At 35.1% G+C, this 14,646-nt stretch overlaps 1 pseudogene; it reads right to left on the bottom strand.

Annotated features, from left to right (window-relative positions):
* Window positions 1-6,064: 6,064 nt before the first annotated feature.
* LOC112914504 (regucalcin pseudogene) lies at window positions 6,065-6,669 on the bottom strand (annotated as a pseudogene).
* Window positions 6,670-14,646: the final 7,977 nt, after the last annotated feature.

The following is a 14,646-nucleotide window of genomic DNA, read 5'->3' as shown; positions in this document are numbered from 1 at the left end:
ACCTTTACCACGCTGTGCAAAAATAATATTAAAACATTCAAAACAGTATAGATAAGAAAAATATAAAGATATTCGGTAATAATAAGCATCTAATTCAAGAGTGAATTTTTCTGGGAGGTGTGAGGAAGAAGTAATAAAGCAACAGCACATGGTAAGGCTTCAACTGTTGTGGGGAAGTTATGCAGATGCATTTTACATAACTTGTTTATTATTTCTTAAATTTTAAAAAATATTTTATTTTTTTATTCTTGAGAGACACAAAGAGGGAGAGGGAGAGAGAGAGAGAGAGAGAGGCAGAGACACAGACAGAGGGAGGAGCAGGCTCCATGCAGGGAGCCTGATGTGGGACTCAATCCTGGGTCTCCAGGATCACACCCTGAGCTGAAGACAGGTGCTAAACCGCTGAGCCACCCGGGCTGTCCCTATAACTGTTTTTTAAAAAGTGAAGCATGGTTGGATTAAAGGGGATTTTGGTGGTTTATATCACTTTGAAGAAAAAAAAATGAAGACTCTAACTGGAGTGGAGCATATTAAAAAAATATTAGAGACCTCGCCATTTTAAATTTCCCCCAGATTCAAGGATCATAATGCAAGAGAAAAGGCTTGATTGTCATCAGGCTGCTCTTAACAACTGCTCTGTAAATGGTTATTAAAATTCTTAAAATACTCTCTCATTCTATTGGCATTGATCCTTTCTTTCTGGCATTTTGTAAAACACTTATTTACATGTTGCACTTATACTCAAGGGGCTAATTTTGTGAACTTCAGAACAACATTAAATATGTTGGAAGATTATGTAAGCTCAAATGTTATATTTAAATGATTGAGAGCCACTAAGGCAAAATGTCAGCAGTATTCACAATGCTTTGCAAGGAAACTAGTTCCATATAATAGAAAATATAGCCCCGGACCCATATCCCATTAAAATGTAAATAGACAGGCATCCCAATGTGTTTCTTTCAAACTTTTTTTCATACAAATCGAGCTGTACTTTATGCATGAAGCTGTAGCTAAAATTGTCTTGTTGCACATCTGCATTGTGATTACTGGAGGTTTTAGCATTGGATGCCAAAAGAGATGAAACTCATATCCAGAAATCCATCTGGAGAAAAGTGAGGGTAAGATTTTATTCCTTATATTGTGCATTGTGGATCACTGGATCAGATCCAGAAAGTTCACATTGGTTTGAACCAACTTGGAAAACCTATTACAAGGGAGAAAAAAGAGAAAGAAAAGTGACAGATTATTTTGCTACTGTGAGATGCTTCAGGTGGTGTAGGCAACACTTGCATATTTGCAAGTGTCTTTATACCGGAAAGACAGTTAATCGTAGTGAAGCATCTGCATCCATTTAGGAAAGAGTTTCCTCTAGTCAGATACCATTATACTTTTGGAGAGTTAGGAGAAAGTGATGGTTCTTCTACACCAGCAGCTCAGGAATAATACCTCTTGGCATCAAATCTGTGCTCAGTCACTCACAAACTACTTGCATGACCAGCAGGCACATTCTCTATCCTCTTGGAGTCCATTTTCATTATCTGAAGTGAGAACAACAAGCACATCTACCCCGTGATATTTTGCACAGGTTAGATGACAGAAAGTGTCTAGGATGATATCTCCGACCCACTAGGAATGGAAAAGTCAGACTTATTTTTAGCAAGAGCCTTATTATTTTATTTTATTTTATTTTATTTTATTTTATTTTATTTTATTTATTTTATTTTATTTTATTTTATTTTATTTTATTTTATTTATTTTATTTTATTTATTTTTTTAAAGCCTTATTATTTTAAAGTGGACCTAAAATTTAAAGAAATGAAAAAAAAGTTTATCAAATCACAGATCATTATTTTATGCATAAAATATAATTTGTTATTATACATATATAAATTACATGTATTTAATTATAGATGTAATTATCGATATCTAACTAGATATATATTACATTTACCATTATTGATGTTTATAGGAAAAGAACTTCTTTTTAAAGGATTCAGAGTCATCTTCTCCCATCTCATCCCAGCCATCACCCTGCCTTCTCCTTTATTCAATGAAGAAAATCTTTTCACAAAAATGCTACAGAGTTATTTGAATAATCTTCACATTTTCCCAAGTGAAGAAATCTCTTCCCATCTCTGAATTTTTATATGTCAACTTTTTAAAACTTTTAACACTTTATTTATATTATAATTATTTGTATTTACTTATTTTTACCCACAATGGTAGCTTCTAAACTCTTTTGACTGGTACTTTCAGGAAGAAATACACTTTATAGGGTTATCCAGCGTCCACATGCCTAACCTTACCTTTACCATTCAGGCTCCTCTGCTACATTTGATTCTAACCTGTTGTATTCTATTGTAACCTTACACCATCACACCCATCTATTCTGTCCTTTATCAATCTCTTATTTTCTTCCATCTGTTTCATCCTATAACCTGATATCCTATTATATTTCCTATTATATCCTACCTTATTCTGTTTATATAAGTTGTGTGGAAAGACATAGAGTATGCACAAGGGTGGGAGGGGGAAGAGGGAGAAGGAGACAGAGAATCCCAACCAGGCGCCAGGCCCAGTGGGGAACCCCACCCAGGGCTTGATCTCATAACCCTGAGATCATGACCTGAACCCAAATCAAGAGTGGGATGCTTAACGGACTGAGTCACCCAGGCACCCTTTTATTATATTTTAAATATAAAGACTAACCCCATAAATTGATTACATGCTCAATAAAGTTGTGGTCACTATCTGTAAATCATTCATTTCCTCTCCTTGAGTTAGGATCCATGTTAGACCCTTCTTGCATCTTCAGTAGTGGTTAGCTTATGTATCATATATATATATGCACACATTTACATATATATATATATAATGATATACACAAACACACACAGACATATATATATATATATATATATATATATATATATAGTTAGATTTTTAACTTGAAACGCTAGTCTCTATATAGAGAACTTTACTAAATCCAAACCTAAAGTTAATCCCTAACTCAGAGTTATAGTTTCAGGCAAAACTATTATTCTCTATTAGAAAATTTACTAAGCTCTGTATAGGTTTTTCATCATTAAAAAATTATCTCAAATATATAGAACTTTTAATGAAGAAAATAGTTTGAGAGGAAAAATTGGGATAACAAATGATTATTCATATTGTATTCACATAACATCTCAGTTGAATTTAATGAAAGGAGCTTGATTTCCTGGTTACAGACTGAAGCACATTTCTTTTGATTAGCCAAGATTTTAACTAGCTCTACTTTATTAGGATGGGGTGGGAGGAGGTAGGAATTGGGAAGAATAAGTGAAGATATATGAGGAAGAAATTTTGGCAATTTATAAATAATAGACTCCAAAAATTATATCAGTAAAGACTGACCTTTCCTTTGGCTTTTTTACTGGTATTTGAAAGAGTACTTATATCATATTTACATTTTTCTTTGAAACAAGGGAAAAATATAGGCATTATTCCAAAGGGTTGAAGAAAGGGAGTCACCATACAAGTTGCAGTGGAATCCTGCGCAGATATATTCAGGATTCTAATTACATTTTCAAATTGGACTACTCATGAATATGACTTTAGAAAGGAACACACACACACACACACACACACACAGCACGTTACGCATAGGCAAAATAAAATTGTTCTAATCCTATTTCTCTGGAATGCATTTCAAAGGGAAATAAAGGGTACCATTGAGGGTAGATCAACCAGGACAATTTCTAGAAGCCACATAAGCACTTTCTTCTTAGAATTTGTTGTTAAAAAAATTATCAGTAAAGAACACTTTAAGTATAATGGAATCTATTTGCAAGATCCTCTGTTTTTGTTGTATAACAACCAAGAAGGTTAAAATAATGTACCATGAATCATGTAATTGGTAATATTACAGTGGAGTTATTTAAGGAACTAAGTACTAAAAGAAAGGGGAAAAAAAAAAAGAAAGAAAAATAACCTTAGATTAAGTGCTTTTTTTTTTCTTCTGTAATTCTCTATTTGTAAAAGTTTTATGTGGGTGAGTTCATATTTGCTAAAGATAAGAGATTGTTTTGAGTTTCACTTAGCTGACAAACATCTGGGCAAAGCTGTGACCCATGAGGAATGATATTTAATGAAAGACGAGCTATGGATTCTATACTAATTTGGGCCCCACCAATGCCAAGGGCAGCTCCTCAGGGTAACAGTACCAACTATTCATCATGCTTTGGCTTCACAGGTGGCCTTGTTCTCTGATGAAAATCTGCAGTTCACTGGACATTGCTCATGACTGAGAGGCTGAAACTGAAGCAAATGACAGAGATCAGTTGACTTCATGTCTATATACAAAAAACATTCCCTTCAGAGAAACAAAATCAAAGAAGTGAAGAGATGTATACATTCCTCTTAGAAATGTTTTCCTAATTCCAATTAGGTCCAAACATGGCATGCTAGGAACTTGTGAAATTTTCTTTCTGTAGGATAAGCTTGAAAAAAATATTTTTCAGAGACTTCTTTTTGAATTACTGACCCACTACCTTTTGTATTTCTAAACTATAACTCCTCTAGGAAAAAAATTGCTCAGTGTAATACTCTGGGAAGAAAGCTTTTGACCACTCTTCACACTGTATTCTTAACGGAGAACACAGTACAACAATAGATTCAGTGCTAAAAATTATGCCCTGGCAATAAAAAAAAAGAAAGAAATAAAATTAGAAAATATTCTAATGTACATATGTAATATTCTAATATATATATATATAATTTAAGCAACACTTTCTATATTAAGATAGGGAGATTTGAATATATGAGATTTTAATTAATTTTTACAAATGTATTTATATTTCTCACTAACATTTTACAGAAGAACTAGAATGAGTTAACATTTCATGTTTTGATGTCTACAATTGCAAAAGGCACTATAATAAAGCTTGAAATAAAATGATTTTGTTTCAAAGCTAAAACTGTTTAGCTGCAAATAAACCATTTAGCTTCAAACAAGTCATTTAAGTTTTGGGGACTTCTGTTTACTAATCTCTAAAGTATAGAGCTGTCTCACTCACAAGGTGATATTATTACAATTTCTCCTAATTTTGCCTTAGCCTACAGCAATAATAGATGCCTACTTCAATGCAGCATCAGTCAATGTGGTAACAGAGTCCAAGGCTAGGGGGTTACAAGGCCAATTCTGTACTAGCAGATGGGATCTAGAATTAATTTGGGACAGGGTTGTCTTATTTCAAACAGTACACAGCCAATATTTCTTTTTATAAGACCATACGAGTTATACTAATTTAAAATTCTTTTAAAAAATCAAATCAAATGATTCCATAGAAATAGATTTTATATATTGATTATTAAAATCCTTCAATATATATACCCCAAGACCAGGAAACTTACATCCTACTATATAATTCCAAGCACATTTTAGAATAACATTGAATATATATTATTGTAGTAGGTAAGTCAGATACAACTGGATTTCAAATACTCACCCTCAAAGATATATGATAAAACCGATAGAATCTGAATCTATGAAAGTTTATACCTTATTTGATATTACTTTTCATGAATAGTATTTTTGCATTTTTCCAAAAGTTATATGAATGACATAGAATGTGTGTTTTTCTTGACTTTCTGATGCAAGCCTTCCATATATGAGACTTTATACAATAATGTTATTAACTCTTACTATAGGAGCGGATATGTACATGTAATTTCAGTCTTGAGTTACTCTAATGTGATTGCAGGATTATAGAAATATAACACATCTACTGTAAAGAATAGAGGTAAGGAAAAACCTTTCTTGTATTATCCTCATATTTTTTCTTTAGTTTTTAGGAGATAGCATTCTGTATTGTCAAGTGGAGAAATAAATAGCTATGCCTAAAATAGATCTTAAAATTAAATATTTTCTTCCAAATTATAATTAACATACAGATTTAGTTCTATGGCTAAGTAGTTGTTTTTGTTTTGTTTTATTTTGTTTGTTTTTGTTTATTAACATCAGTTTTTTACTTGACAAATAAGGACCTTTTTATGTGACTTGAGGAAGAGGCAGCTTAACTGGTTACATAATATGAAAAGAAATACCAGAAATATTAAGAAGAATAATGAAAAGGCACACACAGATCTTTCCTGTCTGCTGGTTGTCAAAGGCATCTGCAGAGTAGGACGGGCTGTCCGTGTTGCAGAAGATTTTGTGGACCAGGGACCAATCCAACCAATTGGAGATGTCCACCTGGTCAAAGTACTTGTCCACATGGTGGCCAGGAAAGAGGGAGTTCCAGGACCCCTGGTGCTGCTCCAGAACTGCTGGGGCATTTTCCTCACACAGCAACTATCTCCCAGCATGATCTACCTTCCATCACTGACTCAGTTGTTTTTCTTGTCCTTATCTACTGAACAACTGCAGACTGATTGTCCCAGTTCAAAGCATAGAACTCTGTTCCAATGGTGGCGACCTACATAGCCTCCTGACTGCTGAAGTGCCACAGAACTGATGGGATCACCCACAGTCACTTGCTGCACTCATTTGCTGAGCAAATCCCACAGGCAAACCTTTTTTGCAGGAATATCTAGGAAGAGCGGAGAATTGGATGCCTCCTCTTACCCTGGAGATTCCCAGCACCAGCAGTTCTTTAGTAAAAGACACTCAATCTTCATGGAAGACATTGTCATGGGAGAAATATTGGTGCTAGTGACCCTCAGAGAGCTGGCTCCTCCATAGCTTTTGAATTCTTGCTTCTGTGTTCTTGTAAATCTTGGCTTTAACTTTCATATTCCATTTTTATGTATATGCCGGTAAACGATGGTTGAACCTCCTGGTTGTATTACATAGCCTGATGGTATCTTTTAAGTCCTTTATGTTCTACTCTCCGGTTATTAGATTTAGCATGTAAGAAACCTATTGAAATTTTAAGCCAGCTCAAACCTTTCTGTCTAGGTTAATTCTTTGAATCTTTGAGCTGCAAAGGCTATTTACCAGACTTTTCCTATTAACTGTATTTTTAGTCCCCTCTGGCAAATTCAGGATTAATTTCCCAACAACATGAGGATGTAACATTCAGCTGCTGGAGTAACTCCCTTTCTACTCTAGAAGCAGAAAGGGAGTGTGCATTAATTTTGCACCCAAACAGCTTGAATGTTGTGCTCTATAACTGCCCTTCTTTGCTGACTAGGGAAACTTTGTGTTGGGAATTCCTTCCAGGAAAAAAAAAAATGAGAAAATGATACCTGCCTGGTTGGAGTGAAAGAATGTAAAATATTGACATTTTACAGAATTCAACAATGAGAAGGGCACTGAAAAAAATAGCCAAGGGGTTCACATATATATCCTAAACAATCTTGGGACTTATCTGCTTGGATCGATCCACTTAAAAGCTTGTAACAAGCTTGGATCTATCTGCTTAAAAAAAAAAAAAAAATCTTTGTCCTTATGTAAATTATTTCCTCTGAAAGCCCCTTTCTTGTGGTTACCATGGGGATTAGGCTCTATAATTGCCCAAGTATATACTGTTAAATAACAAAAATTCAGCTGAGTAAATTTTTAAAATGTAATTGGCTTTATTAATCGATGCCTGAATCAGGCAGCGTCCCTCCAGCAAGCAGAGGGGAACTCCGTAGGGCTACAGAAAAGGAAAGGTTTTGAAAGGTAGAGAGGAAGTGAAAAAATGAGTTATTAGCAACAAATGTGTTGTTTTAGGCACAAGTCACCCTCCTAAGGGGTTTATCAGTAATTTCCTAGTGCGGACCAGGAGATTCCCATGTTGACAGGTTAGAGGTTAAAGTTCTGGGGGGTTGAAACTGCAGTCAGGTTAGTGACTTGTGGCCTTAACCTAACTAATGCCATTTTGGGCCTGTGGTTTTTTTTGTTTAACCATTCATTGATTGATTGACTGATTCATTCATGTAGTTGTAGACTATCTGTGTGCAGAGACCTGGCTGTTGGGTGGGGTGGGGTGGGGAGGATGGGTAACTGTTATTGTGCTCAGGCAAAATTGCCCCGAATTAACCACAAGTTACTAAGTCTTCCTCAGGATGTCCCAAGTCTTCAATAGACTCTAGAGTTTCTTACATCGGACAGATCCTGCCATGCAATTTTTGTCTTGGGTGGGGTGAAAGATCCCAGGTGCTTCCTACGGTACCATCTTCCCCAAATCTTCTGATGAATTCCTTTTTTTGACAAATATATTTTGAAGTGATTATAGCACAGACATTACAGCTTAATTCCCAACCAGAAGTTGACTGTAGAATATAGTTTAAATTAGTTCTCTAATGTTCTCCGTTTTTAAAATTGCATAATCTTGAGAATGAAGAATTAATTTATTTTTTAAAATATTAGGATGAAAGACACTGCGAAAAACCATCAAGCCAGCTCCTAGACTACTTAGATACGAAAGCAGCATGAGGCATGATGGTCTGTAGGGTTGCTCTGGCTTTAGACCGAAAACACAGAAAATAGAATGAGCAGCATACAATTAAAGATATGATGGGTATATTCACCCAACGGAGAAAAATTAATCACAATCTTCGGGGACTCCACAGAGCCTGAAGCTCTCTGTTTTGTCTCCACATCCAGGTTAGGAACCATGCAGTTAAGCCCATGTCCTGTCTTCCCTTAGTCCTCGAGGAGAGCTGCCAGCCACTGGCTTCTCTTTGATGAATAGAAAGCAGCTGTTGTCTCAAGGATGGCTATTAATCTCCTCACAAGATGAAAGTGCGTGGGAAAGCTGAGAAATGCTTTGTAATTAGTGATTCATGCACTCCTTACCTAAGAATAAAAGATCTTTGAAGCAGTTTCTGCTTGGAAGATGGATAAGTTTTTATGGATACATAGTTACCTTAAGAAATGGGGACATGCAAATGGAGTCGAAACCTAAAGGCTTCTAATTTAGGGTAACTATTACCTAAAGACGTATATTTGTTTGGATTTCTCATTGTGTTGGATTATAGAAAAGAAAAGACAACTAGGTTTATTCTAGAAGGTGCCCACTAACTGAAAGTTTTCTTCTTGGCAATTATTTAATTTAGTTAATGGCATCCACTCAGCTGTATTTTAGGGTTAAAAGAATACAACACAGGGGGATCCCTGGGTGGCGCAGCGGTTTGGCGCCTGCCTTTGGCCCAGGGCGCGATCCTGGAGACCCGGGATCGAGTCCCACGTCGGGCTCCCGGTGCATGGAGCCTGCTTCTCCCTCTGCCTGTGTCTCTGCCTCTCTCTCTCTCTCTCTCTGTGACTATCATAAATAAATAAATAAATAAATATTTAAAAAAAAAAAAAATACAACACAGAGCTTAGGTTTTAGAAAATAAATTTCATGGACATTAAGGAGGGCGTGTGATGTAATGAGCACTAGGTATTATATTAGATGGTGTATTATAAAAGACTGACGAATCACTGAACTCTACTTCTAAAACTAATAATATATGTTAATTAATTGAATTTGAATTTTTAAAAAAGTCACAAAAAAAGGAATTTCTCTGAAAGAAATAGTACATGTACCTCAAATTGTATAGCAGCCATTGGAAAATTCTAGTACTTTTCAATATTTTGAATATGAGATTCCCTTTTCATTGTCATGCATATTATTTAAAGTCATCTATATTATTTTAAAATTCATCAATAGAAAAAATAATGATCCAAAAGTTCTGTGAAACCACAGTTAGAAGAACATGTATTTTATTAATCAAAGTAACCATCTCCTCTAAATGAAATTAAATTAGTTTATTATGAAACCATGTAATAATGCACAGCACATGCTAATGGCTCAATAAATATATTTCATCATTATTTTTTACTTGACAAAAATAGTAATTTGGGTAAAATCATAGTTAGACCACAACTTTTGCATTTAAATTCAATGATACTGAGCAGTAATTCAGTAGCTCTCTTCTCAAACCCATAATCCAAAACCCAGAGCCTGATACAGCAGGACTTATAAGGGAGAAGTCTACAAATATATAAATTGAGGAAGCCATTCCTCTAAGAATTTCAGAGTACTTTATGAATCTGTGTTGCCAGAAATCATTTGGGATTAATTCCATTAATTCCATGGGAATTTGGAGTGCTTTTGTGTCCTTGTGATTATATCAACTGTTTCTTTGGGTTAGTCAACCTGGAGTATAAAAAAAATACTGATTAATTAAATCCCATAAATATTTAATGAGCAACTTTTGCGTAAAGCTCAGAGTTACTGTTACTACCTTTGTGGAGCTTTTAATCCAATGGAAGTAAATGGAAGCTGAAATTATTAGTTATTAGAATATAGATTTTAAAGAATCCAACAGGAATACAAGGGAAAGGGAGGTTAATTTATACCAGTTCACTCAATAATTGGTATATAGTCCTTAGTTTCACTATTATTTATATTATTTATAGCTAATCAAGAGATTAAAATTGTTAATTTCATGGATTTGATGGCTAGATAGATAGTTGCAGATCAACTTCCAACAAGATTTAAACAAAAAAAGTAGTACAAAAAAAAATCCCTAGGAAGTACTACAAAAGGTTTAAAAATCTGAGAGGTTTTGCCCTTCTCAAAGACAAAAACAAAAGCAAAAGCAAAAATAAAAACACCTTAACAAAGTGCTTTGGCATCAAACCTAAAAAAATATGTTAATTTTTTCAAAAGGGACAGATTATCTCATTATTTCAGCACCCTATTCCATTTGGAGCTAGAAATATTTGTTTCCAAACCAGGAATAAATGCAAAATTGCCAACCAGTTGAGGGAATGTTAAATATCCAATTGAGATGAAGTGATCTTTTGTTTTTTTTTAAGCCCTGAACTATTCTTTTCCAACATTTGGACAGCACTTACAATATTTCTGATAAAAAAAATATGTCTCAAAGTATTCTAAGAAGTTCCACTTAAAACTGCCTTACATAAATCAAAACACAATGTTAGGTAAGTATTCTGAATATAAGAATAATATCATTTTTCTCTTAATGTAATACAGAAATTATGTCTTATGAAATCACATATTTTTTTACTGATTATATGTATATGCGTGTGTGTGTGTGTGTGTGTGTTCTGTTGTTTTAGCTCAATGATAATATGACGCACTCTTCTCCAATTTTTTGATCGGTTGATGAAATGTTATAGTAATCATGAACTTAATATTAATATATAAGGAGGTAATAGTGTTTCTGCACTAACTTTCATCATTCTACACAGTCACTTTCATTTAGTTTTTATACATCGAGCTGCTGAGTATCAAGAATATTTTTAGATTTAAAAGCTTATGTCTCTTACATAAATGCTCCACCATTTCATATATATAAATGATATGCTTATTATTAAAGTACGATTTTACTCGAAAGTACTCCTGAATATATAGTAGTTTTGGTCATTTTACATTTTCTAAAGTTAAGAAGTTCTGAAATGTCTGTTGGGTACACATATGGGAAGCTGCGAATGTTTTAGCATAAACAAATCCTTAAGTATGCAAAGCATGGGACAATCATCCAAGTTTCTTTCTTCTAATGTCATTTTTCAAAGCTTTTATGCAGTGTTTGTTTATGGGGGAAAGGGAGTATAGGGAGTCTCATTTTTCATTCACTAGAAGGTCCTGATCGAATCTTGTATTCACAAGATTGACACACAAATTAAATCCTTTCTACAGGAAGTGGACATTGATTTCATATGAAGCTACAGGACTCTAATCACAGGCCTGCCTTGACTGTTAGTAAAATGCTAGAGAGAGTGTGGTTCATTGAATGCTTTTGGAGGACATGGAAGATGCATTCTGACTCTTTTAATCAGGGCTACTCATAATCTTAAAACTCTGCAATTTTACAACATATTTAAATACTAGGTGCCCTATGTGATTGTTAGGATTGTAGTAATTAAACCTCAACGCCCTGCCTGCTGTAATTAGGAGGTTGGCTTAAAGTATAGATGGCACTTGTCACCTAATTCTTTTTACTTTCTGTCTCGAAGTTTAGTCGCACAGATTGGATTAATCATAATTATAAATCAACACACTGTTATTATTCGGACATACACGACACTCTACTAAGACTCATTAGTTATTTATATATATGAAGATAATTTTGGAATCTACCATCCAAACCACAAGCTAGAATATTCCAGGGTTTCTGAAAAGTTGGAAAAATACAAAACAAAATAAAACAGAAAAATATGCATACACGGAAAGGCAGCAAGGGCTCCTGAGGCATCTGAGACAGCAGGTGGCCTAACTCCTGAAATGGGAGATTTAGAGATGAACCCAAACAACTCACCTCACTTTCCTCCTTGGAGCCCTTTGGAAGTCTGGGAGGGCACAGAGTGAGTGGCTAAGGAGTTTGGTAGAGGATAACCAACGTGATACAGAGAAGCTGTACAGCAGTCAGCAGTTTCATAAAAGGGAGAGAAAGATGGGATTTGAGCCTGGCTGCCTTAGCAGACAAAATTTGTATAACCGACATCCTCAAGAGAAGAGTTGTACAGAGAAGGTTGGACAAGACACTGCCTGGCTTTCTCTTCGCATTATTTTCCAGTTCTTGTTATACACTGAGACAGATGCTAAAAATCCTGGTGGAAAGTAGCTAAGCTGCTTAATGGGACTTTTGACAATCTCACAATGTTGAATATTTACATTTTCTGAAAATAAATTGGAGGTCAGAACCGGGCAAGTTGGGAAGGGGTAAGCCTGAAATAGATCAAGCATTAAATGTATGCCAGGCAGGCTCCAGTTAGCATAGGTGATTGTGGACTTGGGTGATCTCCCCCTATTGCAGAAGGAAGCCTGAGACATGACTGGGTGAATGTCCTCTGGAGGAAGATATCCAAAGCCTCTATCATGTTTTATAACAGTGCCTGACACACAGGGAAATGCTAACAGGCAATCTAAGAAAAGGACTAAGGAAAACAATTGGTAACAGAAAGAGTTTTAAGGTAGCCCAGATTACTGAAGCTTTCAAACATTAACTTTAAAATACATATGATTAATATGTCAAGGAAAATTAATGACAAGATGGGGAACTTCACCAGATTACTGGAATATATATATGCATATATATAATATATATACATTATATATAATATTTTATATATATAATGTACATATGATATATATACACATTATATATAATATTTTATATATATATAAATCAATCAAATATATTTATATAGAAATCAAGTGGTAATTATAGAACTTATAGATAAATACTTTGAAATTAAGAAATTATGTATGGGTTTAGAAGCACACTAGAAAAACTGAAGAGCTGACTGGTGAACTGAAATGTTAGTAAAAACTATCCAGATTGGAACACAAAGAAAACAAAACAAAACAAAAAATGAAAGAAGGAAAGAAAGAAAGAAAGAAAGAAAGAAAGAAAGAAAGAAAGAAGAAAGAGAAAGAAAGAAAGAAAGAAAGAAAGAAAGAAAGAAAGAAAGAAAAGAAGGAAGGAAGGAAGGAAGGAAGGAAGAAAAGAAATAAAGAAAGAAGAAAGAAAGAAAGAAAGAAAGAAAGAAAGAAAGAAAGAAAGAAAGAAAGAAAAAGAAAACACTGATTCGGAGAGAAGTGCAAGAGACATGTAAGAAATTGTAAAGCTAGGGATGTAGGGATGCCGGGGTGGTTCAGTGGTTGAGCATCTGCCTTCGGCTCAGGGCATGACCCCGGGGTCCTGGGATCGAGTCCCACATCGGGCTCCCCGCAGGGAGCCTGCTTCTCCCTCTGCCTGTGTCTCTGCCTCTCTCTCTCTGTGTCTCTCATGGATAAATAAATAAAATATTTTAAAAAATAAATTGTAAAACTACATAACTTAGCAAAAAAAAAAAAAAATTCCCAGAAGAGAAAGATGAGAGAACTGATGTTCAAAAAGATAATGGCTGTGACATGTTTTTACACTGATAAAATAATACATCAAGCCACAAGCCACATATTCAAGAAGCACAGTGAATCCCACTGAGGGCAAATACAGAGAAAACCAGACCCATGCACATTGTAGTAAAACTGATAAGAATAAAAGACAAAGAGAATATCTCAGAAACAGCAGTGGGGGGTGGGGGGCATGCATTATCTTTGAATGGGCAACAACGTGGTGATTAGCTTGCCAATTATCAAAAAGGGAAAACTGCACTGCTGAAAAGCAGATGGGAAAGAACTACCTACCTAGGATTCTATTCCAAGCAAAAATATCATTCGCAGGTGAGGACAAACAGAAATGTTTTTAGCCAACAAAATGAAGGAAGAAAATTCATCACCAACAGATCCCATACGAAAAATAATACTAATGTGAATTCTTCAGACATATGAAGAGCTATGCCAGATTGACTCGTGGAAATGGAGAGAAGAAGAGAGCGCAAATGATAAACGTGGTAAATGTAGTGGTAACTAGGGGTAACTAAAGGTGAATCTAAATGAATACTGGCTGTAGAAAACAGTAATCGCAATGAGCTACGGAGTTCAAAATAAATGTAGAAATGAAGTGCATGAGAATAGTGACACCAAAGGCAGGAGGAAGTAAAAAGAGGTATGTGTTCAAAAATTGTTATAAAATTGGGGCGCCTGAGTGGTTCAGTCAATTAAGGCTCTGAGTCTGGATTTCAGCTCAGGTCATGATCTCAGGGTGGTGGGTTCAAGCCCTGCTTCATCTCTCCACCGAACACGGAGCCTGCTTAGGATTCTCTCTCTCTCCGCCCCC

The sequence above is a fragment of the Vulpes vulpes genome, chromosome 5 (assembly GCF_048418805.1).
Source record: "Vulpes vulpes isolate BD-2025 chromosome 5, VulVul3, whole genome shotgun sequence".
Lineage (NCBI taxonomy): Eukaryota > Metazoa > Chordata > Mammalia > Carnivora > Canidae > Vulpes > Vulpes vulpes.
The sequence above is the reverse complement of the archived record's forward strand: the minus strand, read 5'-3'. Positions and strand labels throughout refer to the sequence as shown.